Here is a 21,778-nt window from a genome sequence, read left to right on the forward strand (position 1 = left end):
CAGAATTGGACACAATACTCCAGCTGGGGCCGAACTAGTGTTTATAAAGTTTTAGCATAACTTCCTAGCTTTTGCACGCTATGCCGCTATTTATAAAGCCCAGGATTCCATCTGCTTTATTAACTGCTTTGTTAACCTGACCCGCCGCCTTCAACAATTTGCACACAAGCAGCCCCAGGTCTCTCTTCTCGCACCCACTTTTAAAATTGTACCATTCAGCTTGTATTGTCTCTCTTTATTCTTCCTGCTTTGAATTTCATCTGCCATGTGCCCAACCATTTCACCAACCTGTCTGTGATCAGGGAGCCAACACACGTTGGATGTGGTGCCCGCAGCTCCAGAGCCATCTCAGGATCCAGCGCAAGAAGATACTGGGTCACCTCCACCTTGAGCAACACACAGCCGTGCCAGTCTCCAGCCACCACACTCATCCCACTGGGCAATCACTCAGGTGGATCACCATGTTAGGTAACAGGATAGTGTAAGGGGTGGTTTTCAGGGGGTCAGCTTTCTCTTCTGACCTTATATGAGTGGTTCCGAATCGCTCCCACACCCTTGGTTCTAGACACTGGAATTATGAAGGGACTGTGACAGACTTGGACAGACAATCGGTTTCAAGGTAGGAAGCAGGAATGGCTTTATTGTGTTTAAAAAGAAGTAAAACGCACACCTTTAATAACACACACAGACCAATACACACTGAAGGTACAACACATTGAATAAATTGTCCAATTACAGTCTGTGGGGAAAAGAATACAGCTTAAACTCTAAATGGGGTAAAGAGGCGAATGCAGATACATTTACACAAGTTATCCCAGCCTCCCCCCTCCCAATTCCCCTAACTAACTAAGTTATAGCTCTCAGGGTTCAGGGGCTATGCTCACCAATCCCTTTAGACAGTTGCTGGTGAATTACGGTTTCGGGGTTCGCTGCACTTGGCCTTCTAGGCGAGCCGTACCCCGGACGGAGGAGAGGACTTCAGACTGTGTCCGTTGATGCGGTAAGTTGCGTTTTGGATGTATGGGGTAAATACCCACTTTGTTTGGTTAGGAATAGTTTTAGTTAGTCCCTTTTGGTAATTTCTCCTCCGTTGGGTCGTTCAGAAGTAGATTGTAGAGTGGTTGTCAATTTGGTTCCTGACAACCTTCCATTTCGTGCGCCTCGTGCTCGGTCGGTCCTTGATGATTTCTTGTAGTTTCCTTCACTACTCCATTTCTTCACTCCCCAGCTCCAGCTGCTTGTTTCTGTCTGTGTTCAAGTCTGTGCTCTGCTAGAGTCTGTGTTCCGCTAGTCTTTCCTTGTAAAACTGGGGGATAGATATATCCCAAAAAAGGCTCCGTTATCTCCCATCAAATCTCTTGGGCTCTGTTTAAACTGTCTGTCCATTGATTTTCAAATGTCTCCTTTGTCAGCAGTAACTCGATTAGGGTGTGAGAATGTGCTATCACTGGTTTTGCATTGTTTTAGGATTGTCCAGTTTTTCTGACCATGATTTCCATTGTGCTTGATTGGGTAATTCAATTATCTCTTAGGGGGTGAATAGTTCCCCCAGACTGTCTGGGATCCTTAATACACGAATTTGGCCCACCTCCTGTATTTGGTAACTCCTTTTCGCAGCCAAAATGTTGTAGAATCTTAAAATTGATATGCTCCTTCCCATAGATGTTTAGGGGATCTCAAGCTTCTGTAATTTAGGTCCATTTTGAATTCCCTTTCCTATGAGTCCAAACACTGGGGGGGGGGTCTCCATGAATGCATCCCCTTTTATCCCCCGCAGGCTTCATCTGTCCCTTTAAACTCATTTTAAAAGCCCAGAAAGGGATTCTTCTCCTCTGTGGGGGAAAGGTACCTGGAATCTTTGCGAGATATTGGTAAATTCTACATTCCCCCCTGTGATACCATATCACTTATGGTATCATTCTTCGAGGTGAGCAAAGTTCCTGAGTCCCAAGAGATAACCTTCCCCGTAAATTAGCTAAACTAATACCCAAAATGCATTACACTTATGCAACATCACCATAGATGCACACTTTTCCCTTTACAGGTACAAACTTTTTACATTTATACCCTTCCAGCTTGGAGGGGGTTCAATCACTACAATTGCATTTCAGCACAGTTACATTTCATTTCAGTTACATTATATTCACCAGCATATAGGCAACGTACAACCACATTACAGAAGGAAAAAACATAGATTAAAATTAAACAACATCAATTGGTCTCCTGAGGTTTGTCCATCAACCGGTAATGTCTGGATCCTGCCCTTGAGAACTGCTCTCAGGCTGGCTGACACACAAGACAAACTCAAAATAATCACCTAAACATTACTGCAACATTACCCTCAATTCTAAAGTAAACCTTAAAATATAAAATGGTGCAGTCAGCTGCCTTAAACTAAAATTAGAGCTATGTACAACCGCCACCCGTCTCCGGGTGGCCTGGTTAGTCCCTGTCAGGCCCATGCCTTGTGCGGCCTGATAGCCGCCTGGATCCTCGGGTTTCCCCGCAACTGGTGAGCTGGAGACCCTTGTCTCTGGGACAGCTCGTTGCTACTGCTCCTGTGAGACCCTCACCGCTGGAGGCGGCTGGCTGGTGGTCCCTACTCTGAGCGGTCTCTGTACTTCTGACCTTCGACCTTTCTTGTCAGGCTGCCCTTCTCGCTGAGGCTCAGATGCCGGTGACCACGGTATCTTTGGCCGTGGTGTACGGAGGGTCCTTCTCAGGGCTTGGGTTACTGGGGGTGTGTCCGAATCCCAAACGATGGGTGGGATAGCCCCTCCAGTACTGCAATTCACCGCCCCTATAGGCACGGTTTCTGAGCCTGCCACATTCCCTGTGGGCCCTCCACCGTTGGGGGTGGCCAACGGAGGGTCCCTGTCCTGAGGACGGTTCACCCCTCCCGGCTGCCCTCTGTGCTTGGCTGACCCTGGGTTGTACAGCTTGCACTGGTTGATGTGGAACCACTTAGTACGGCGGGGCAGCTTTATGGCATAGACCATCGGGCTTGCCTTGCCCACAATGCTGTATGGCCCCATATATAATGCTTCAAAAACCCCGACCCGAGCATAGTTCCTCACCATGACCTGGTCCCCTATCTCCCATTCGTGGTGTTTGCTGGGTTCTAGCAGCAATCAGTTCCCCTGATGCTGTCTGCCCATGTTACTAGCAGCCTGCCAGTGAATCTGTTTGAGGTGTTCAAACAGGTTCCTGACAAACCGGTCCCGGTTCACCTCTCTGAGCTGACTTTCTGTGAGCACTGGGGCTAGGACATGGGTGGGGGTCCGCATGATCCGGCCAGTCATGAGCTCGTATGGGGAATACCCGGTGCTCTTTGACTGGCTGGCTCGGATCTCCATTAGGACCAACGGTAAGACCTCCACCCACCTTTGGGGTGAGTCTCCCGTTTCCTTCCGCAGCCTTTCTTTAATGGTGCGGTTTAAACGCTCCACAATACCCGATGTCTGTGGATTGTGGGCAACGTGCCATTTCCCCTCAATGCCGAGCACCTTAAGGGTTGCCTGCATTACCTGCCCGGTGAAATGGCTCCCCTGGTCCGACTCCACATACTGTGGGAGTCCCCACCGGGAGAACACTTCCCTCACTAGAATCTTAGCTGTCCCTAGTGTGGTGGCTGTTCGGCAGGGGAAGGCTTCAACCCATTTTGAGAACACGTCCACCAGTATTTGTAGCCTCCTTGGGCGGTGGGTAGGGGCCCGATGTAGTCAATTTGGATTGACTGCCATGGCCCCTCTACCCTCCTGACGTGTCCTAGGGACACCTTCCTTTTCTGGGGGTCAGGGTTGTTCGCAGCACACACCAGACAGTTCACACAGAACTCGCGGACGTCCTCCCTGAGTCCCGGCCATCATCCTGCCTGTTCCACCCGTTGCCAGGTGGTCTCAGGCTCGGAGTGTCCCGCTCCTGGACCCTCATGGGCCAGTTTTAGGAATTCCCTCTGGTGCTGCTGTGGCACGACCCATTGTCCCTCTTTAAACAGCATGCCTTCCTTAACGGTAATGGCTGCTGTGCCGTACAGACCTTTTACTCTCTCTCCTCTAGCTAGCGCGTTCAGGACAGCTTTCAGGACTGGGTCCTGTGCCTGAACTGTTTTTAAGTCCGGGGCCAAAGCTATCCCTGTACTCTCTGCTGCCCTGTTCTTATTCTTGACTGCTGCTATGCGGCCGGTGTCATAGGGGTCCCAGAACTTTCCCGTGCGGGCACCTTCTTTGGCCAGTTTGTCAGCCTGTTGGTTTCCCTCTGCACGGGGTTCGGTTTTTGAATGGGCCTTCACCTTATGTATGTACAACTTTCCCTCTTCCCTCACCGCTGTCATGATTTTCTCCAGCAGGGGCTTGATTGCCAGGGGTCTCCCGTCAGCGGACGTGTATCCGCAATGGGACCAGATAGCCAGGTACTCCGTACACGAATTTCAGGTGAACATACTGTCCGAGCAAATCGTGTACGGGATAGGGAATTCCTTGGGGTGGGTCACCACGTACATTACGGCGGACAGTTCAGCATGCTGGGCGCTCATGGTGCTGGGGAGCTTGATTGCCAGGGCAATACCTGCCCTTGGGTCATAGATTCCGCACCCAGTGAGTCGTTCGCCAGCAGATACCGTGCTGGACTGTCCACGTAGATGTCCCGGCCTGCAGGGTGTAACCCAGCCCGAAGGCCAATGTTCACCTCCCATACCCCTTCTATGGAGCACCTGTGGGCTTTCCCTGGATAGATTAGGTTGGCTGCGAGCCTTGGCTCGCGGAGGCCTTCTACTCTGAGGTCCATCTGGGAGAGGAGCAGGGTCCAGCGAGCAATGCGGGCACTGCTCACCGTCCCGTCCTTAATCCTCCCATCTAGCAGCATCTGAGTAGGTGTGTGGTGGGTTAGGAGTGTTAGAGGAGACCCTCCCGTGAAGATCAAGGATCTTTTCACTGCCCAATGTGTGGCTAGGAGGTGTCTCTCACAGTTGGAGTACCCCTTCTCCACATCTGTGAGGATCCTGGAGGAATAAACCACCGGCCTCAACTGGCAGTGCCACTCTTGAAGCAGCACTGAGCTCAAACTGTCCCCGCTGGCTGCCACCTCCAGGAAAAACTCCTTTCCTACATCTATCGCTCCTAAGGCTGATGCGGTCTGCAAGTCCTTCTTGAGCTGATTAAATGCTGCCTCGCAACCCTCATCCCAGTCCCACTCTACACCCTTGTGTAGGAGCCTGAGCAGAGGAGCTGCGGTGGCTGCATAATCCTCAATGAAGTCTCTGCAGTACCCGGTGAGCCCTAGAAAGGATCTTACCCCTGTCACTGTGTTGGGGGCTGGTAACTCCTGTACTGCCTCCCTTCTGGCCTTGTCTATGGCCCTTTCCCCAGCGCGCACCGTCAGCCCCAGGAATTTGACTTCCTTCTGGCCGATCTGTGCCTTCTTGGGGTTTATTTTAAACCCTTCTTCTTTTAGCAGCTCCAGCAGCTCAGCCAGCAGTGCGCCATGCTCCTCCCCCTGATCGGTGAACAGGAGCAGGTCATCCACATACTGCACCAACTGCTGGGGTCTGCTAAAGCCCTTTAAACAGTTCGCCATACATCGGTGAAAAATGCTGGGACTATTGTGGAAGCCTTGGGGAAGACAGTTCCACGTGTATTGTTGGCCCTTAAATGTAAAGGCTTTACCTGTACTGGTCCTCCCGTTTTAAAGGAATGGACCAGAACCCATTTGAAATGTCCAGCACCGTGAAAGTGGTCGCAGATGCTGGAATACTCCCTATGAGATCCGCTACGGCTGCTACAGTGGGTGCACAGGCAGGGATATTCTTATTTAGTACTCGATAGTCCACGGTGGCCCTCCATGAGTTGCCCGTTTTTTTAACCGGCCACATGGAGAGTTCACATGGGTTGCTATCGGTCTTAACACCCCTTGCTCTACCAGTGATCCCAGCGCTGTTGTCAGGTCTGCCTCTGCCTCCCTGGGGAAGTTATTTTGCTTTTGTGGTCAGGTCATGGGGTCCCCTACTATACTAACTTCCACCCACAGTCATGTTTGTGGGTGGCAAATGCTGCAAGGTGTGCCCGTACATATGCCTGGTACTCCACTGGGGTGTTACTGACCAGTAATTCCAAGTCATAACCCTCCTTTGGCTTCACGGTACACAATGTTCCCTTGGCCCCCTTTTCTGGGATCACCGCCACCTCACCTTCCCTGTCAGTCACTATGGCTCCCCATAGACAGTGGTTCCTGAGATTCACTAGGATCTGGTGGCTAATGATAAAATCAGCCCCCAGGATCCCTTTTCCCTTCTGCTCCCATTTCATCAGGACACACTTCCATTTGGTTTTGAGTGTCCCTAACAGAATGGTGAGCGGGATGGAAAACGAACCAGTTTGCTCATTGCCTGTGAACCCCACTAGACTGTACGGTACCCCGTTCGATAGAGGTGAGGTAGCTGGGTTATCTGCATATACAAGGGTGCTGGAAGCACCAGTATCTAGCAGGTAGGTCCCTTTCACTTTCTCCACCTCCATTGTAACGCACGATCTCTTCCAGGCATCGTACTCTAGGGAACACAGGTACACAGGCTGCGCTGGCTCTAGTCATGCATCTGGGTGGGTTGGAGCAGAGGGTTTTACCGTACCGGCTAATGCACCAGTTGCGATAGCTACTGCTCCCTGTCCGTTTATGAGTGTCTGTAGAACGGCTACGAGTGTCTCATATGAGTCGGGTGTTCCTGCCCCGGCCTTACGGGCTGGGGCTGAAATGGCCTTTCCCTTAGTCTCTTTCCATGGGTTCCTACAGTCCTTCCTCCAGTGCCCACTTTTCCCACACCCAAAACACTCGCTCCCTTTGTGGGGAGGGTTCCCACCTTCCAGATGCCACTCTCTCTTGCCTTGGCTGGGTTTAATCTCATGGACCCTCCCTTTAGAGGAGGGCTCCTCTGTCCCTCTACCGTTCCGGTAAGCCAGTGTCAACTGTCTGACCACTGTCTCCTCGGTGGTTCTGGGATCTCTTGGATCGAACCAGACCTCAGCTTTTGCCTTTACTCCAGGTAAGCTGTTTGCCACTAGGCTGCGGAGCCAGTGAGCCAGCTCGTTAGGGTTCAGGTGGTCCCGGTCAAGAACCCCACTACAGGCCCTTTCGTAGACCGGCCACAACCTGTCGGCGAAAGCCTGTGGAGTCTCCCCATAGAGCTGCACTGTTTTCTCCACTCGGGAGAAAGGACTCCTGTCGTTCATACCCATGGCCTCTAGAACCTCCTCCTTAACCGTAGCGTACGTGTTTCGCCCCTTTCTGCTGTCTGCAGAGAGGGAATGGCACAGCTTGGTGTCTAGCAAGAAGAGCAACAGCTTAGCCTGCTCCGAATCATCGCACCTGTTAATATCCCCTGTGTGTTCCACATCCAGGAAGTGTACCGAGGGATCCTCCTGTTGGGTGAGCTTACTTAGGTGGCCTATCATAGCCCTTAGTTTTTGGGTGTCGTGGGGGACTACGATGTTGCTTTCTAGGGGTCCTGCTGCCCCATTGGCATCAGGTGGGCCAAACTTCTGCTGTCGGACTGGGTGCATTGGCCTTGGTTCCGGCCCTTCTTGTATTGGCTCGCCCTCTTCCCCCTGCTGCCAAGCCGAGTTAAAACTCGGGGCTGCCGGTGTTGGTAGTTCGCAATCCTTGCCTGCCCCGCACTCTGGCTGACACCCCTGCTGCCCCGGGCCATTCCTGGGAGCTGCAGGCGGTGACTGAGGGGTTTCTCCTTGCCCAACCAGGTGTTCCTGGGCTAAACCCGGGTTTACCTTTAGCCCGGGATAGAGCAAGGTTCAAGCTTTGGATCTGCTGCTGGCAGGGGCCGTGGTCTCCTGCCTCAAATTCCCTAGTACTGGCTACCTTATAGGCTACCTGAATGTCTCTCACCCTCTCCCCATACTCTTTAACTTGCTTGGCGAGGCGGAATTCTCTTCCCGCAATGCCAGTTCACTATTCTTGGCTTCAATAATCTGACACTGTAAAAGGTCCAATTGGGTTTTGTGCCTTTCTTTAGTGAGCTCTCTACTTTCCTTTAACTGTCCCACCTCTGTCCACAGCCTTTCCCCGACTGTGGCCCTTGCGCTGGACCTCTCTTCTGCCTGTCTCAATACTTCCTTTAATTTCTCATTCTCCTCATCTAGAAGCTGGATCTGTTGCTGAAGGCAAATTAGCCAAATGGCCTTCTCTGTCGACCTTTTATGGTCCTTGCTCTCGGTCCATTGAGCTGCAGCATCTTCTGGACGCTCAGCATACAATAGATTGAGTACCCACTCCTTAGCCACATTTACCCTCTTAAACACATATGAGGAAATCCCCTCTTCCATTTTGCTTCGTTTCCTGAAACCAGTCTCTCTCTTATCACGTCCCTTGTACCAGTGTCCCATCTGGGGTGCCATTATGTAAGAGGTGGTTTTCAGGGGGTCAGCTTTCCCTTCTGACCTTATATGAGCGGTGCCGAATCGCCCCCACACCCTTAGTTCTAGACACTAGAATTATGAAGGGACTGTGACAGACTTGGACAGACAATCGGTTTCAAGGTAGGAAGCAGGTATGGCTTTATTGTGTTTAAAAAGAAGTAAAAGGCACACCTTTAATAACACACACAGACCAATACACACTGAAGGGTACAACACATTGAATAAATTGTCCAATTACAATCTGTGGGGAAAAGAATACAGCTTAAACTCTAAATGGGGTAAAGAGGTGAATGCAGACACATTTACACAAGTTATCCCAGCCTCCCCCACTCCCAATTCCCCTAACTAACTAAGTTATAGCTCTCAGGGTTCAGGGGCTATGCTCACCAATCCCTTAAGACAGTTGCCGGTGAATCACGGTTTCGGGGTTCGCTGCACTTGGCCTTCTAGGCGAGCCGTACCCCGGACGGAGGAGAGGACTTCGGACTGCGTAGTCTTCGGTTGGGGTGTGTCCGTTGATGCGGTAAGTTGCGTTTTGGATGTATGGGGTAAATACCCACTTTCTTTGGTTAGGAATAGTTTTAGTTAGTCCTTTTTGGTAATTTCTCCTCCGTTGGGTCGTTCAGAAGTAGATTGTAGAGTGGTTGTCAATTTGGTTCCTGACAACCTTCCATTTCATGCGCCTCGTGCTCGGTCGGTCCTTGACGATTTCTTGTAGTTTCCTTCACTACTCCATTTCTTCACTCCCCAGCTCCAGCTGCTTGTTTCTGTCTGTGTTCAAGTCTGTGCTCTGCTTGAGTCTGTGTTCTGCTAGTCTTTCCTTGTAAAACTGGGGGATAGATATATCCCAAAAAAGGCTCCGTTATCTCCCATCAAATCTCTTGGGCTCTGTTTAAACTGTCTGTCCATTGATTTTCAAATGTCTCCTTTGTCAGCAGTAACTCGATTAGGGTGTGAGAATGTGCTATCACTGGTTTTGCATTGTTTTAGGATTGTCCAGTTTTTCTGACCATGATTTCCATTGTGCTTGATTGGGTAATTCGATTATCTCTTAGGGGGTGAATAGTTCCCCCAGACTATCTGGGATCCTTAATACACGAATTTGGCCCACCTCCTGTATTTGGTAACTCCTTTTCGCAGCCAAAATGTTGTAGAATCTTAAAATTGATATGCTCCTTCCCATAGATGTTTCGGGGATCTCAAGCTTCTGTAATTTAGGTCCATTTTGAATTCCCTTTCCTATGAGTCCAAACACTGGGGGGGGGGTCTCCATGAACGCATCCCCTTTTATCCCCCGCAGGCTTCGTCTGCCCCTTTAAACTCATTTTAAAAGCCCAGAAAGGGATTCTTCTCCTCTGCAGGGGAAAGGTACCTGGAATCTTTGCGAGATATTGGTAAATTCTACAATAGTATACACTTTGACAAAGGAGAGATGAGTCACATGCACATTACAGCATGGTGGAGAATGAAATGGGTTTATTTTATTTCGACTGTATCTTCAGAGTTCACTAAGATGTGGCAGAATAAGAAAGCAGCTGAAGAATGCATTGCTACCTACGCTAGTTAAGGTTTGAGAGAAAGCAAATATGGATTAGTGCTTGGTTCACTTTTTGTGCATATGTGCACAGGGCACTTAACTGAAGATTTTGTCAATTAAAGCCTCCATTAAGATTCTTCCTGTTTGCAAATGGGGTTCATCAGGCATGTCTTCAGACAGTCTCAGTGTCCTTCTCTGCCAATAGCTGCAACTGGGCCACCACTTAATCCAGGATAATAATCTTCCAATTCTGTCTGCAGTCTTTAACATTGTTGATCACGCTGCTCAGAGACATGGACCATGTACAGTAGACACCTCAAGTCGCTGGAGAAATACCATCAACGATGCATCCGCAAGATCCTACAAATCCCCTGGAAGGACAGATGCACCAACATTAGTGTCCTCGACCAGGCCAACATCCCCAGCATTGAAGCACTGACCACACTTGATCAGCTTCGCTGGGCAGGCCACATAGTTTGCATGCCAGACTCGAGACTCCCAAAGCAAGCGCTCTACTTGGAACTCCTTCACGGCAAACGAGCCAAAGGAGGGCAGCGGAAGCATTACAAGGACACCCTCAAAGCCTCCCTGATAAAGTGCAACATCCCCACTGACACCTGGGAGTCCCTGGCCAAAGACCGCCCTAAGTGAAGGAAGTGCATCCGGGAGGGGGCTGAGTACCTCGAGTCTCATCGCCGAGAGCATGCAGAAATCAAGCGCAGGCAGCGGAAGGAGCGTGCGGCAAACCAGTCCCACCCACCCCTTCCCTCAATGACTGTCTGTCCCACCTGTGACAGAGTCTGTGGCTCTCGTATTGGACTGTTCAGCCACCAAAGAACTCACTTCAGGAGTGGAAGCAAGTCTTCCTCGATTGCGAGGGACTGCCTATGATGATGATGATATTGTAAAAAGAGCACTCAAGAGCCTTAGAACATTGCTCAGGGAAATGGCAGCATTAGGTAAGTGGAATTGTTTTGGGAGGGTTAATGAGGGCACTGCATGAAACAGTACCAGCTCTCTGGGCAAAAGGCAGTGCCTGGGCACAATATGCAACTCCCTGCGCATTGAACAAGAAGCAGACTTAAGGCCTGCTGGGCTGATTGTCCTTCCCCACTTGTCCAGCTAGCCCAGCCAACTGGGGAATCAATCCCACTGAGGTAAAACACTTACATTAACACTTGAGCCGTTGCCGGATCGGGAGCCCATGTAGGTCAGCGAGCATCATCATCATCATCATCAAAGGCAATCCCTCGGCAAGACTTGCTTCCACTCTTAGAGTGAGTCCTGAGGTGGCTGAACATACCAATACGAGAGCCACAGCCCCTGTTACAGGTGGGACAGATAGTCGCTGAGGGTAAGGGAGGGAGGGACTGGTTTGCCACACGCTCCTTCCGCTGCCTGCGCTTGGTCTCTGCATACTCTCGACGATGAGACTCGAGGTGCTCAGCGTCCTCCCGGATGCACTTCCTCCACTTAGGGCAGTCTTTGGCCAGGGACATAGAAACATAGAAAATAGGTGCAGGGGTAGGCCATTCGGCCCTTCGACCCTGCACCACCATTCAATAAGATCATGGCTGATCATTCCCTCAGTACCCCTTTCCTGCTTTCTCTCCATACCCCTTGATTCCCTTAGCCGTAAGGGCCATATCTCACTCTCGCTTGAATATATCCAATGAACTGGCATCAACAACTCTCTGAGGCAGGGAATTCCACAGGTTAACAACTCTCTGAGTGAAGAAGAGGACTCCCAGGTGTCAGTGGGGATGCCGCACTTTATCAGGGAGGCTTTGAGGGTGACCTTGTAATGTTTCCTCTGCCCACCTTTGGCTCATTTGCCGTGAAGGAGTTCCGAGTAGAGTGCATGCTTTGGGAGTCTCGTGTCTGGCATGCGGACAATGTGGCCTGTCCAGCGAAGCTGATCAAGTGTGGTCAGTGCTTCGATGCTGGGGATGTTGGCCTGGTTGAGGACGCTAATGTTGGTGCATCTGTCCTCCCAGGAGACTTGCAGGATCTTGCGGAGGCATTGTTGGTGGTATTTCTCCAGCGACTTGCGATGTCTACTGTACATGGTCCATGCCTCTAAGCCATACAGGAGGGCGGGTATCACTACAGCCCTGTAGACTATGAGCTTGTGGTAGATTTGAGGGCCTGGTCTTCGAACACTCTTTTCCTCAGGCGGCCGAAGGCTGCACTGGTGCACTGGAGGCGGTGTTGAATCGCTTCATCAATGTCTGCTTTTGTTGATAAGAGGCTCCACGTTGTGCAGAGCCAGTCAGCGAGCACAGGGGTAATGGGTGAACGGGACTTGGTGCGAGTTAGGACACGGGCGGTAGAGTTTTAGATGAGCTGAAGTTTATGATCTCCCTCCCACACAGACTGCACGAAGACCACATTATCGGCCCTAAATGTATTTGAAATGCTAATTCACTTCATTTTGAGTTTGAAATTTGGCTTGCTGCTTATTATAACTGTGCTTTATTTTCACTGCCTGTTTTTATCAGATACCCTCGAGAAGTTAAGTGGCACGTTATGCAGTTATGCAGTTAGCGTGCTAGCTTTAATGTGGCCTATCACATGCAGCATTGTTTAAACGTAGCCCTTGACAAATAAAAGAGGTTGATAAAAGAGATAAAATAAATGTTTTCAATATGCATCATGAAATGTTGCCTTTGAAAGTCAAACTTATTTTTCTAGATAATGAAAGTGCCAAAAAATTACAAACTCTATTGTGTGACTAAGTGCAAACATCGAACACTTGCAGAACCTGGAAGAGGTTCTTAGTCGGTTGGATCATGTGGGGCTCAGGTTGAAACGCTCGAAGTGTGTTTTCCTGGTGCAGGAAGTCGAATTCTTGGGTAAAAAAAAAGCACCAGTATTTATTTAGCCTCAAGTTTGAGCTTGAAACTGACCACAAGCCGCTCATATCGCTGTTCTCTGAGAGCAAAGGGATTAACACCAATGCCTCTGCCCACATCGAAAGATGGGCGCTCATGCTGTCGGCATACAACTATGTATAATCCTCCACAGACCGGGCACAGAGAACTGCGCTGATGCTCTCAGTCGGCTGCCATTGTCCACCACCGGGGTGGAAGTGGCACAGCCAGCGGACTTGCTCATGGTAATGGATGCATTCGAGAACGAGAAGTCCCCCATCACGGCTTGCCTGGACCAGCCAGAATCCTTTACTGTCCTTGGTAAAAAAAACTGTGTCCTCCATGGGAGCTGGTCCAATGTCCCAGCGGAGATGCAGGAGGTGATTAAGTCGTTCCACAAGCACAACGACGAAATGTTCCTGCAGGCTGTTGTGGGGCAATCGCATGGTCTTGCCCAAGAAAGGCAGAGATACGTTCATTTGTGAACTGCACAGCACCCATCCAGCCATTGGAATGATGAAAGCCATAGCCAGATCCCACGTATGGTGGCCTGGCATTGACTCAGATTTAAAGTCATGCGTGCGCCAGTGCAACACTTGCTCTCAGCTGAGCAATGTACCCAGAGAGGCACCGCTAAGTCCGTGGTCATGGCCCTCCAAACCGTGGTGGAGGATCCACATGGACTATGCGGTCCTATTTCTCGGCAAAATGTTTTTGGTTGTCATGGACACTTACTCAAAATGGATTGAATGTGCGATAATGTCTGTAAGCATGTCCACGGCCACTATTGAAAGCCTATGAGCCATGTTTGCCATGCACGGCCTGCCTGATGTCCTGATCAGCAACAATGGGCCGTGTTTCACCAGTGCTTAATTCAAGAAATTCATGATCCACAATGGGATCAAGCACGTCACATCTGTCCCATTCAAGCCCACATCCAACGGCCAGGCAGAACTCTTAGAATGAGTCCTTAGGTGACTGAACAGTCCAATACGAGAACCACAGTCCCTGCCACAGGTGGGACAGATAGTCGTTGAGGGAAAGGGTGGGTGGGACTGGTTTGCCGCACGCTCTTTCCGCTGCCTGCGCTTGATTTCTGCATGCTCTCGGTGTTGGGACTTGAGGTGCTCAGCGCCCTCCCAGATGCACTTCCTCCACTTAGGGCGGTCTTTGGCCAGGGACTCCCAGGTGTCGATGGGGATGCCGCACTTTATCAGGGAGGCTTTGAGGGTGTCCTTGTAACGTTTTCTCTATCCACCTTTGGCTCGCTTGCCATGAAGGAATTACAAATAGAGCGCTTGCTTTGGGAGTCTCGTGTCTGGCATGTGGACAATGTGGTCTGCCCAGCGGAGCTGATCAAGTGTGGTCAGTGCTTCGATGCTGGGGATGTTGGCCTGGTTGAGGACGCTAATGTTGGTGCATCTGTCCTCCCAGGGGATTTGCAGGATCTTGCGGAGGCATCGTTGGTGGTATTTCTCCAGCGACTTGCGATGTCTACTGTACATGGTCCATGCCTCTGAGTCATACAGGAGGGCGGGTATCACTACAGCCCTGTAGACTATGAGCTTGTGGTAGATTTAAGGGCCTGGTCTTCGAACACTCTTTTCCTCAGGCGGCCGAAGGCTGCACTGGCGCACTGGAGGCGGTGTTGAATCTCCTCATCAATGTCTGCTTTTGTTGATAAGAGGCTCCACGTTGTGCAGAGCCAGTCAGCGAACACAGGGGTAATGGGTGAACGGGACTTGGTGCGAGTTAGGACACGGGCGGTAGAGTTTTAGATGAGCTGAAGTTTATGATCTCCCTCCCACACAGACTGCACTAAGACCACATTATCGGCCCTAAATGTTTTTGAAATGCTAATTCACTTCATTTTGAGTTTGAAATTTGGCTTGCTGCTTATTATAACTGTGCTTTATTTTCACTGCCTGTTTTTATCAGATACCCTCGAGAAGTTATGCAGTTAGCGTGCTAGCTTTAATGTGGCCTATCACATGCAGCATTGTTTGAACGTAGCACTTGACAAAAAAAAGGTTGATAACATGCCGGAATGAGGTAAAATAAATGTTTTCAATATGCATCATGAAATGTTGCCTTTGAAAGTCAAACTTATTTTTCTAGATAATGAAAGTGCCAAAAGAATTACAAACTCTATTGTGTGACTAAGTACAAACCAAATGAAAATAACTTGAACATGTAAAATAAGAAAAGATTAATTATGCACAAATATTTCGACGGATCCACAAAGTGTTTCAGGGATTGGTAGTTTATTATACTATTTCTGATAAGATCATTTGAGTAATGGCAGTAAATAGGTGTTCTCTGTGGGGCCGATAAAGTGCTGCTCAGTTTCTGTAGTGAACTGAGTGCTGGCAACCCCACTATGGGCGTTGAGACTTGAGGTTTGCTCCACACCCATTGCACACAGCATGCAATCATTTGGTGGGGATGGCTCATGGGGCTATGGGGCTGTACATCAAGTGAAAGCAAGCATATAGCCTACTTTTGCCAGCGTTACACTTTTAAATCATAGAAAAATTAAATTTAATCACTCATTTGTATATTAAAAATCCTGTCCATTAAGACAAGTTTATTTTTAACCCTATTAAAACACATTAAAAAAAATTCCAAAAAGTATTTTTTTTTCTAAAACATTTAATTTCAATTAATTTGAAATATGTGAGGTGTTGTTTTTATTTATTATGCTGTATTTCTTGTTTTAAGGGGGTTTCTCATTGATAGTACAGGTGGACCTCGGTTATCCGGAACTCTCGGGACCTGGCCTGTTCTGGATAAGGGATTTTTCCGGACGAGGGGTGGTCACGTTAAATTGGATGGCACAGCTATTGAGCAAGGGGATATAAGGGCTGGCTGGCTTGGGGCTGAGAGTGGAGCAGAGAGATCATGGGGGAGTGAAGGGGGGGGGCGGAGCGGGGGCGGTGGATCGCGGGGTCAGGCCGGCGATTGCGGGAATCGGCATTAAGGAAGGTCTTCAATTTGTTCAATTTGCTCATGTCAGAATTCTGCTCATGCGCCACCTGGTGGTCGGGAATGGTTCTGGACGAGGGGTGGTTCCGGATAAGGGAGTTCAACCTGTAATGGGAACTCGTACAAACAGAGTTCCCATTATTATCAATGAGAATACTCCATAGTGATTGGTGGTCCAGGCCCACGTGATTCCAGCATGTTTGTACATGGAGGACATCTTCCCATGCGCTGCGTAACGAATGAAGGCCTCCGACCGGAATCCTACCTTCCTCTGGGACCAACAGATAGTTTTGTAGATTTTTTTGGGGGTCAGAGGCGTTCGTACGAAGGAAGCCTCCGACCGCAATCTTCCTCCCAATGTCTCTTTCTTTGGCTTGGTCTCAATTTCGGTCTCCTGTGAAGTGCCTCGGACCATTTTACTACGTTGAAGGCAATTATATAAATGTTGTTGTTAAGAACATGCTCTTTGCAACCCAATTACACTGGCCAAGGAAGAATTATTTTGATAATTCTGAGTAGATGTACTTTAGGAAACTATGGGGACGATTTTGATCTTTACTACCTGATGTGGAGGATTGCCTGATTTTCCATCCATTTAAATATGTGGGAGGAAAACAAGACGGGTTCAGTAATGGGATCGTCTCCATCCAAAATCCACCCTTATGATAAAAAAAACTCCTGGAAAGGACAGTGCTGTGTTCAGCAACCAGACCTGGACACTTTCACTTAAGTGTCCCTAATATACAATGCACAACAGTCAACTACACCTTCCAAACACTCCTGCAATAAAACAGTTTCCCTCTATTACCCTCAGTCTTACTTGAAGACCAAGGAATGGCATGCACTGATCTTCAACCGCATGAATGTAGAATTTCCCAAATTAACTCTCACTATAACTCATGTTTCCAGCGGCGGCAAACTTTATTAAATCTACCAGTATTTGGCTAGAAATTCGTTATAAGCCAAGGAATGGTCGGTGTTTAGACTAAAAGGGGGGGAAATTTGGTAGTGCCCTGTTTGGGGCGTTAAGTTTTAAATTTTGAAAAGTTAGCACCTGGTGAGATGGGCTGCCAAATTTTGGTAAATTCGGTGTTTTCGCCTCAGGAAGGAAGGGGGGCAGTATCTGAGGCGCGAATGGCTTCAGTGGGATGCTGCTACAGCGCTATTGCCAGAGCTCTACCCAATTTCAGGTGACTTTCATTCAGCAATCAGCAGCCTCCTGCTCATTCCAGTTCTTAAAGGGGATGTCGTTTCAGGCACCACCTGTTCATTTTCACCATTGCTGGACTTCACTCAGAGCTGGAAGCAACTTCTGACATAGCTGCTCCAAATCCTGCCACAGGGGCCACGCTTTAATGAGGCGGCATTGGAGACATTGGTGGGGGCAGTGGGGAGAAGGAGGGAGGCACCTGGGAGAAGGCCAATGCCGCTGTTTTTTGGGGCCATGTGGGGAGAGGTGGCTGCGGAGGTGTCGGGCAGCACCATGGTCGACAGAAGCCCAACACAGCGCTGGAAAAAATTCAATGACCTCAGCTGGGTGGTCAAGGTGAGTACATGTTTCCACAAACCTTAGATACCAGCCTCTGAGCCTCTGTCTGTGCACACTCGGCAAACCAGCATTTAACCCAACAGCCAACCACGAACCATCTGTACCGACTCATAGTCACATCCTCATTTCACGCCTTGCCTACATTCACAGCTATTCAACCATGGCAGGCATGTCTTACACATACACAGCTGGACTCTTACTCACACAAGTTCCTTTCTTTTGCAGGCCAAGGTGGCACATAACAGGAGGGAGCAGCAGCGGACTGGAGGGGGAGAACTGAATTGCACCAGCTGACTGACCTGGAGGAGCGAGTGCTGCGGCTCATTGGCCTGCAGGTGGTGGACGCCATGGCCGCCGGAGATGTCAAGCCCACTGGGGGCAACAACTGTATCTTTATTCCCTCTCCTCTTCTCATTCCACTTCCTCATTAAACCACAAGGACTTACCACTATCCAGCTCCTCATTCTGTCTGCCTTCCTTGCTCCATTCCTGCCCCCCTGCCCTTACCTTAACGTGACTCTTATGCTATTTATGCTTTCAGATAATCAGCAAGCAGATTGGGTTGGGTGTCCCTGAGCCCACCCAACCCAGTCATGAGGGAGAAGAGGGGGATGAGGAGGAGGAGGAGCCAAGCACTGCATCACTGCTTCTCTCACCCGCAGGCACCAGCTTAGAGACTAGGGTCCTGAACTTAAGGACCCTAGTTTGAGGCGTAAATTGACGAGAATAGACTGGCGAATGATACTTAAAGGGTTGACGGTGGATAGGCAATGACAAACATTTAAAGATCACATGGATAAACTTCAACAATTGTACATCCCTGTCTGGAGAAAAATAAAATGGGGAAGGTGGCTCAACCGTAGCTAACAAGGGAAATTAGGGAAAGTGTTAAATCCAAGGAAGAGGCATATAAATTGGCCAGAAAAAGCAGCCAACCTGAGGACTGGGAGAAATTTATAATTCAGCAGAGGAGGACAAAGGGTTTAATTAAGAAGGGGAAAATAGAGTATGAGAGGAAGCTTGCAGGGAACATAAAAACTGACTGCAAAAGCTTCTATAGATATGTGAAAAGAAAAAGATTAGTGAAACAAACATAGGTCCCTTGCAGTCAGATTCAGGTGAATTTATAATGGGGAACAAAGAAATGGCGGAACAGTTAACCAAATACTTTGGTTCTGTCTTCACGAAGGAAGACACAAATAACCTTCCGGAAATACTAGGGGTCTACTGAGAAGGAGGAACTGAAGGCTATCCTTATTAGGCGGGAAATTGTGTTGGGGAAATTGATGGGATTGAAGGCCGATAAATCCCCGGGGCCTGATTGTCTGCCTCCCAGAGTACTTAAGGAAGTGGCCCTAGAAATAGTGGATGCATTGGTGATCATTTTCCAACAGTCTATCGACTCTGAATCAGTTCCTATGGACTGGAGGGTAGCTAATGTAACACCACTTTTTAAGAAAGGAGGGAGAAAGAAAATGGGTAATTATAGACCGGTTAGCCTGACATCAGTAGTGGGGAAAATGTTGGAATCAATTATTAAAGATGAAATAACAGCACATTTGGAAAGCAGTGACGGGTTCGGTCCAAGTCAGCATGGATTTATGAAAGGGAAATCCTGCTTGACAAATCTTCTTGAATTTTTTGAGGATGTAACTGGTAGAGTGGACAAGGGGAGAACAAATGGATGTAGTGTATTTGGACTTTCAAAGGCTTTTGATAAGGTCCCATACAAGAGATTGGTGTGCAAAATTAAAGCACATGGTATTGGGGGTAGCGGATAGAGAACTGGTTGGCAGACAGGAAGCAGAGAGTTGAGATAAACGGGTCCTTTTCAGAATGGCAGGCAGTGACTAGTGGAGTACCGCAGGGCTCAGTGCTGGGACCCCAGCTATTTACAATATACATTAATGATGTGGATGAAGGAATTGAGTATAATATCTCCAAGTTTGCAGATGACACTAAGCTGGGTGGCAGTGTGAGCTGTGAGGAGGATGCTAAAAGGCTGCAGGGTGAGTGACAGGTTAGGTGAGTGGGCAAACGTGTGGCAGATGCAGTATAATGTGGATAAATGTGAAGTTATCTACTTTGGTGGCAAAAACACAAAGGCAGAATATTATCTGAATGGCGGCAGATTAGAAAAAGGGGAGGTGCAACGAGACTTGGATGTCATGGTACATCAGTCATTGAAAGTTAACATGCAGGTACAGCAGGCGGTGAAGAAGGCAAATGGTATGTTGGCCTTCATAGCTATGGGATTTGAGTATAGGACCAGGGAAGTCTTATTGCAGTTGTACAGAGCTTTACTGAGGCCTCACCTGGAATATTGTGTTCAGTTTTGGTCTCCTAATCTGAGGAAGGACGTTCTTGCTATTGAGGGAGTGCAGCGAAGGTTCATCAGACTGATTCCCGGGATGGCAGGACTGATATATGAGGAGAGACTGGATCAACTGGGCCAGTATTCACCGGAGTTTAGAATGGTGAGAGGGGATCTCATAGAAACATATAAAATTCTGACGGGACTGGACAGGTTAGATGCAGGAAGAATGTTCCCGATGTTGGGGAAGTCCAGAACCAGGGGACATAGTCTTAGGATAAGGGGTAAGCCATTTAGGACTGAGATGAGGAGCAACTTCTTCACTCAGAGAGTTGTTAACCTGTGGAATTCCCTACCGCAGAGAGTTGTTGATGCCAGTTCATTGGATATATTCAAGAGGGAGTTAGATATGGCCCTTAAGGAATCAAGGGGTATGGAGAGAAAGCAGGTAAGGGGTACTGAGGTGAATGATCAGCCATGATCTTATTGAATGGTGGTGCAGGCTCGAAGGGCCGAATGGCTTACTCCTGCACCTATTTTCTATGTTTCTATGTTTCTTAGAGGTTAGGTTAGTAGAGAGGTCTGCATTGGGCTTAGTGGGCTGCAGTAAGGTCAAGGGGAAAGGGAACCTCGGGAACTATCTCCCTGGAGAGTGAATTCGCACGTAAGTTATGTTGTACAGGACTCGGATGAGGACCTCGATGGGGAGGCGTTCACACAAAGGGTGATGGCCATCACAGTGACATGATAGGTGCATTGGCAAGGGTGCCCGAGAGCCTCTTGGCCGTGGTAAGGAGCGTGGTGGTGTCCGCCTCCAACATTGCACAGAGCTCTGCGCACACCATGAAGCCCACCATTGCCAGTCTGCAAACGATGGTGGACTCCCAGAGAGACCGTGCAGAAAAAGACCTCATGATGTGTGTCATGAGAGATGTGGCAGCTTCCATTGTAAGACAGATGGAAGCAACGCATCATCTTGGGGCTGTAATGCAGACAATGGTTGGCGGCATGCAAGCTCAGACTGCTCTCATGCAGTCGCAGCTGGATACCACGGATGGTCTGACTGCAGTCATGCAGTCAATGACTGCTGGTGTCAAGGCTCAGAGTGCCCTCATGCAGTCACAACTTGATGCTACATGTGCCCTGATTGCTGCTGTCACCACTGGGTCCACCACAGTCCGCCGGGGATTACACGGTGTCGCAGCAGCCCAGCAATTTGTCATCCAGCAGGTCGGTGGGGATGCTGAGGTGCTGCCCCGGGAGAGTGGCTGTGGGTCAGTGGAGCAGGAACCTGCTGTCCTCTCTCAGGATGACAGCATTCCCGATCCCACCACTGCCATTCCGCCATTGCACTTGTCACTGACGGTCACCCAGGCAGCCCACACTGCTGCTGCCCAGCCTGAGGTGGTGCAGTCTGCAGCCGGGCCTTCCAGGCCCAGAGCTGATTGAGGGCGTCCTGAAAGGCTACCTGGCCCTGACACACAGCAGCCTACCCCCAGCCCTGCTGCAACCATAGGGGACGCACTGCGGAGGAGTAGAATAAGTAAACGAAAGAGGGGATATAAGGAATTAAAAAACATTTTTTTTTAATGTCCAATTTCTTTCCAGATCAACTCTAACGCCAAAGATCACTTTGCGCCAATATATTTGATCTTAGGCCAAAAGGCCGAGAGGCGAAGTTGCACCATTCCTGGAAATATTGCAATACCAGGTCGGTGCATGGAGTGGACGGGGCAAGCCCCTGATCCAGCTCCCTGTCCAAAAATCAATTCAATATCATGTCCCCATAGGGGATATTCAACTGATAAGAACAGATACTACACTTGATCTTAGCCAAAAGGCCGATATAAGGAAATGCATCAGGCTGATTCATAAATACACATTTTATTGTTGTTTTATAAATTTAAGTGAATGTTTAATGTTTGCTGATGTCTCTCATTTCAGTGTTGGGGCTTTGGTATGGAAGGGCAAATTGATATGATGATGGTGACGTCCACAGGAACCGGGATGTGGGATTGAAGTCAGTGGGAAACGAGCTCTGATGAGACGGTTGCGGACTGCCCTTGCAGGATCATGATGGACTCGCAGCCTCCTCCATCG

The 21,778-nt window shown here is 49.1% G+C and overlaps 1 pseudogene; it reads right to left on the reverse strand.

Annotated features, from left to right (window-relative positions):
* Positions 1-21,352: 21,352 nt before the first annotated feature.
* On the reverse strand, positions 21,353-21,532 carry LOC139274198 (U2 spliceosomal RNA; annotated as a pseudogene).
* Positions 21,533-21,778: the final 246 nt, after the last annotated feature.

Source organism: Pristiophorus japonicus, chromosome 9 (assembly GCF_044704955.1).
Source record: "Pristiophorus japonicus isolate sPriJap1 chromosome 9, sPriJap1.hap1, whole genome shotgun sequence".
Lineage (NCBI taxonomy): Eukaryota > Metazoa > Chordata > Chondrichthyes > Pristiophoridae > Pristiophorus > Pristiophorus japonicus.